The sequence below is a fragment of the Ursus maritimus genome, unplaced genomic scaffold (genome assembly GCF_017311325.1).
Source record: "Ursus maritimus isolate PB19 unplaced genomic scaffold, ASM1731132v1 scaffold_6, whole genome shotgun sequence".
In the NCBI taxonomy this organism is placed as follows: domain Eukaryota; kingdom Metazoa; phylum Chordata; class Mammalia; order Carnivora; family Ursidae; genus Ursus; species Ursus maritimus.
The window spans coordinates 76,233,022-76,239,021 of record NW_024426774.1 but is presented as its reverse complement, the minus strand read 5'-3'; the positions used below and the strand labels follow the sequence as shown (position 1 = coordinate 76,239,021).

Below are 6,000 nucleotides of genomic sequence, written 5' to 3'. Positions count from 1 at the left end.
GAAAAAAAAGTGTTGAGCCTTTGCACGGAGGTTCACTTCATGTTTGTTCATTGCAACAATAAAGACTATTATAATAGCATTGTGGGATCTCTTGGCAAATTGACACTGCCAAAAGGGGGGAAATGGTCCTTGTGGAGCAATTGTCTTTTGCCGGAAGGTTTTCAAATTGTGTTTAAGTACACACAATATACGATTTTTTTTTTACGTTAGTAGAAAATTGCTTTCACGTGTAACCCCAGTGCTGCACGTGGGATGGGATACCCGCCGTAGGTTTACAAATATCCAGGTGTCATCCCGGGCGGAAACTCATAGGACAAGAAATGGTGTTTGTGACCCTACGGGAGCTGGCGATGAATCGCTTACACCCCGTGGCGCAGTGTTCATTCTCGCTAACCTGCGTGGACCATGATTCTCGGTTTTTCCGAGACATAGGAAAGTGTCAGTTCATGTGTGTCCCTTTTGCCGCTAGATGTCACTGTAAATCAATCGCTTGTGGAGAGGGGACCCGTGTGTTTCTCGTTATCTTCAGACAGTACCAGGGTTTAAAACATGGTCGGTCCCCGCACTCGTCTCCTCCCAGAGTGGGGAGTCCATCGCGGGACGGGGGCAGTGCGGACTCTCTGAAGCGGGGGCAGCGCCCCCTCGGAAGAGGCAACCAACGCGCCGCGACCCAAGCGGGAGGCGCACAGGTCGCGAGGTTGTGGGGTTGCAGGGCAGGCTGCGCGATGCGCAAGGCGGGCCCGCGCCGCACTCGTCTCCGCCCCCGCTAGCGAGACGGTCACGTGCTGCGGAGGCGCTGCCCCCAGCGGGCGGTGGCGGGCAGGAAGGGCGGGGCGGGGCCAGGCCAGCCGCCGCGGAGCTCCGAGGCGCCGCGCCGGCGGTGCGGGGGTCGCCCGGAGCAGGGTGCGGACCGGGCGCGTGCACCACGCGGGGGTGAGTGCGAGCCGGGGCGGGGACGGCGGCTCGCCAGCCGCGCGCGCCGGGCCGGCCAGTGCAGCGGGGAGGGAAGGGGGAGGAGCCAGAGAGCGCGCGGGCGGTGGAGGGGGAGGGGCGGGGCGGAGCTGCGGCGCGCGAGCCCGCCAGAATAGGGGAGGGGCGGGAGCAGCCGCTGAGCGCGCGCAGGGCCGGCCGCCGTGAGCGTGGGGCGAGCGTGGGCCGCGGCGCGGCAGTGTGACTCCTTCCCGCGACCCTCCTCCCGGCCCCCGGCGGGGGCACTGTGCGGCGGCCGTAGCGGCGCCGGAGCCCGCAAGGCCGAGCAGGCGGCCGTGCCGGGGCATGGTGGTCCGGGGCAACGCGGAAGGTGAGCGACCCCCGGGCCGGCGGCGGGCGTGGGGGAGGGGTGGGACCGGACACGCGTCGCCCGGAGGCGCCGCAGACCCGCCCGGCGGCGGCCGGAGCGCGGACGGCCTGAGGCGGGGCTGGGGAGGGAGCGCCGGTCCGGACACGGCAGGCCGTCCTCTCGCGGCCTGGGCGGCCCGCGGCGTCCCCGAGCGCGCCAGCTGCCGGGTTATGTAACGCGTGACCTCCCCTTCCCCCTCCGCCATGGCGCGGCCGGCCGGGCGCCGCCGACCCCGCCGCCCGTCCACGGCAGCCCGGCGCGATAGACTCGCACGGCGGCCCTTCCCTCGGTGCTCCACGGGTCCCGCCGGCGGACGCCACCCCCGGCCCCGCTTACACCGCGCCGCAAACTCCTTCCTCCTGCGTCGGCGCCCGGGCCGGCCATTCAGCCCCGCGCCATTCATTCATGCGCGCGTTCGGTCGTAGGTTCATCAAGCAGCGCAGGATGTCGGCGGGGGCCGGGCGCTGGTGGTCTCCGCCCGGCCTCCCGCCACGCCATCCCTCCCCCCACACCGTGACCCCTGCCTCCGACGCCCCTCCCCCGCGCTGGTTCCCGAAATCCGTGTCCGACTAGCTGAAGGCAATTTTTAGTCACTTAGTTTTCCTTGTTACCTGTTTCCTTAATATGCAGGGCACCTTTCCCCAACTGTCCTTACAAGTGCCCTTTTCACACTTCCACTCCCTATTAAAATGACTGAGCCCCTGTGTAGACCGAAAGGGGCTTTTCCTTGTGTATTTCACTGCTCTTACTACCTAAACCCAGTCTGTGAGGAAATAACGTACCTTAATATATCACTCTTAATTGAGTCCCCCTTGTTTAAAACAAAATAATTGCAGATGGTGTAAGTTTACTATTTCTGTCTTCACGCCTTTGCAGATCATGTATAAAGCGGAAATGGTATCATTTAGGTGAACATAATGTTAGAATAGTACATCTCATAAAAGTACCTGTAACTAACTTTTAAGGACTTTAATGTACCGGTTCTTCATTCTATGTGTCTGTCTGGGCTGTCTGGCCTCTCCGCGTTAATCTTTAAGAGTTAGCTGTTTGTTCGTTAGGATTTGTTGCACCATTACGTCGGTTCTTGCTGTGGAGTACACAGTAATCCAGCCTTTGGGGGAACGGTCGACCTGCTTCCCAAACTTCCCATCTCTGCTTTCCCGCATAGCTTTGTCTTAGCCAGTGCAAGTGCTGCTAGCAAGTGGTTGCCTCCCAGTGTTTCCTATGCTGGATTCTTGGAGGTTCCCCTAAAGTCCCTCTTCAATGAATTTTACTCAGGTTTAGAAGGATCTCCATTCAGTTCTTAAGGCTGTTTATTTGCCACTTAGATTCTACGTGTGTCGTGATGATTATCTTTTTGTCCATATCCTCTTTTTCTCCATCAGTCCGTACCAAACTCATCTTTTGTCATAGAACATTACTCCTATTTTATGGTAAACAGTACATAGTTAAGGTTTTTTTTCCCTTAAAAAGGTAGGAATCACTCTGGTAGGATTAATGTTTCTGATATTTGAAGTGGAAAATAATTTTTCAAAATAATGTGTTTGAATAGTTAGGATCACTCCCTTTTCCCCACTCCAACTGCAAAACTCAGCTCCACATAAAAGAAAGAAACCCTGTCCTCACCAGCAACAAGCTAGTCATGAATAATGTTGGGAAGACTACATATATTTGATAGTTCTTTCTTTGACAGTTGCTGTAGTGGAAAGATAAGAACTTTAGAGTTAGATGTAAATCTAAATTCTGTCTTATTAGCTGTGTGACCTTGGACGATTTAAGTTACTAAATCTGATTTTTTCCTCAGGTGTAGAATGAAGACATTATTTCCTGCCTTGGATAGTTAAGGATTAAATGAGTCTTTAAATGTAAGGCATCTAGTGAGTATCTGGTACACAGTGATGCTCAATTAATACATACATATTCCCTCTGGTATACTTTTTATTGCAATTCACAATCTAGAATGAACCAGGATATGCTGGAAACAAAGCATGAGAAGAGAGCTGATCAGAAGAGGTGCTAGGTACTCCTTATCTCCAGGTTAATGAACAAGCTCTAAGCTAAACAGCGGTGAAGCTCTTTCTTTGTTTCTCAAGAATGTACACGTGTATGTGGCATATTATACATTATAGAATATAGAACAGAACACTTATAAATGAAGGAAGTATGTTTTTGGTTTTTTTTTTTTTAGAGAGAGAGTGTGCGCCCAGGGCTAGGGTAGGGGAGCAGAGGGAGAGAGAATCTTAAGCAGGCTCCACTCTGGGTTTGATCTCACAACCCTGAGATCATGACCTGAGCTGAAATCGAGAGTTGGACACTTAACTGACTGAGCCACCCAAATGCCCCTGAAGGAAATATGTTTTCATCTTTTTTTCTGCTATATATAGCACCAACTGAAGCGTTAACTTGGATATTAAAAAAGAATCTTATTTTTTTTAAAGTCAAGTCAGGAAGGGGGGATGAAAATGAAGGGAGGAAGCATATTTTAAAAAGTCTTTTTTAGAGACAGTTGGGTTGCATGCTCTTTTCGTGTCTCATCTACTTATAAACAGTACATGAATCTTAGTCTGAGTTCCAGTATTTCTTCCTTAGACTGTTGGAACAGTGCCCTCCCTGGTATGCCTGTTTCTCTTGCTTTTCTTCCTGACTGATCCCCACATAAGAATCAGAGCGATCTTTTTATTTTTTAATTTTATTTATTTGAGAGAGAGAGACAACAGGCATGGGTGGGGGCAGGAGCAGAGAGAAGGAGAGGGACAAGCAGACTCTCTGCTGAGCCTGACACTGTGCTCCGTCCCAGGATCCTGAGATCATGACCTGAGCCGAAGTCAGATGCTTAACTGACTGAGCCACCCAGGCGCGCCCAGAACAAGCTTTTTAAAGACATTAATCATACTGTCGTTCTTGTGCTCAAAACCCTTTGAAAGCCTCCTGTTACCCTTAGTATTGAGTCTGAACTCCTAACCACAGCCCCCTGGGGTATTATATGATTTGGCAGCTGCCAATCCTAATTGGACCTCTTACCATGTGACTCTTCATCACCCTGCCCCCGTCCCCTGGTACTTTCGCCATTTCTTGAACTAACCAAACTGTTCCTACCTTAGGGGTGTAAAACTTGCTGTTCTCTTAGTTGGGCCACCCCTTCCTCCTGGTGGTTATCTTGCCTTTACATCTTCTGTTTGCTGGTCAGATGTCATCACCTCAGAGAGGCCTTCCTCGATCCCTAAAATAGAAACCACCCCTCTGCCACTTTTGATGCTGTCATTTTAATTCTCGTTCATAACACTTAGTACTATGCCAGGTGAAGATACACTGTTCACTTATCAGTTTTCCCCATATGCTTGTTTGCTCCAAGGCCTCTCTCCCACTAGAGGGCAGGGGCCTTGTCTGACTTGTTCTCAAAGCTCTATCCGCCGTGCTCAGAACTCTTACCTGGTAGGTGGTCAACAAAACTTGTAAATGAGTGAATGGTATACTTAATTTAAACATTGTTCTGTAATCAGAGCCTGGGTTAGAATCCTGTCTCCTACTATTTACTGATTCTGTAGTCTTGGGCAAGTTAATATCTTTTTATGCCTCAGTTTGCTCATCTGTGAGATGGGGGACCATATGTACCTTGTAGGATTGTGGCGAGTAATAATTGAGTTAGTATATGTAAAGTGCTTAGAACAGAGTTATTTTATAGTTTCTAGAAATAGTATTTGAAATTAACTTGGAATTTTGTGTTTTTGCATGAGACAAGGGTATAATCATTGAATTTTGTGTTTATTTTGGTATTATTTTTGGCTACCAAAGTCATATTTATGGAACTCTTATTTAAAATAAATATATTTTGTGGATGTCTAGAATGGACTAAAAATACATTGTTGAGAGTGGCGACTAGTATTGGTCTTAATGTGGAAGTCATCTTTTTCATTCTCAGATCTGTGGAAGATGCTGGAGAGATTCTCTCTCCTAGCAGCTGCCCGCCAGAGTAGCTTTTACATATTTCCCTTTGAAGTTCTGCTGGAAATAGGACCTTGCTGGAGGCTGAAGATAGAAAATCCTTGAAGATCCAGTTGAAGGATGAGTCCCATAGTATTTGGGAAAAGGACAGGTGTTCTATCATCTTTTGTGTTCAGTTTCTGCTATTTTTTGTTATGGATTTTCCCCCCAAAATTGTGTTTGGTTCTTAATGAGAACATGTAGTGACCCAACTATATATCTTTTTTTTTTTTTTTTTTTTTTAAGATTTGTTCGTTTGAGAGAGGGAGAGAGCATGCACTTAGGGCAGAGGGGTAGGGCAGAGGGAGGGGGGAGAGAGAATCCAAAGCAGACTCTGCACCAAGTGTGGATACCGACAGGGGGCTCAATCTCATGACCCTGAGATCACCATCCTGAGATCATGAACTGAGCTGAAACCAAGAGTCAGATACCCAACTAACTGCACTACCCAGGCCCCCCTACATCATATCTTTTTTTCCCCTTTCTGCTCATCTTTCCATAATGTGATTATGTTATTTCTTTAGTATTTTACAGAAACAGAGAAGAAAGAATGAATGGGGACAAACAGTAACGTTGTAATAATAGAACTCTGAGCTAATGCAACTTGAATTGTTAGAAACTAAGATTCTCCCTGTAGTAACCGCACTTGCTTGGTACCACTTATTTTTACTTAGTCCACA

General features: G+C 49.4%; 1 protein-coding gene across 3 annotated transcripts in view; it reads left to right on the top strand.

Moving 5' to 3' along the window:
* The first annotated feature begins 826 nt into the window (after positions 1–826).
* Positions 827–6,000, top strand: part of REV1 (REV1 DNA directed polymerase) — a 91,911-nt gene continuing 86,737 nt past the window's right edge. For 2 of the 3 annotated variants that reach the window (XM_040623571.1, XM_040623569.1), the window contains exon 1: positions 827–933. The gene's annotated coding sequence lies outside the window, so the exon portion shown is untranslated. Of the gene's footprint in view, positions 934–1,144; positions 1,301–6,000 lie in introns of those variants that run through there. The other variant, XM_040623570.1, reaches the window with a different exon arrangement.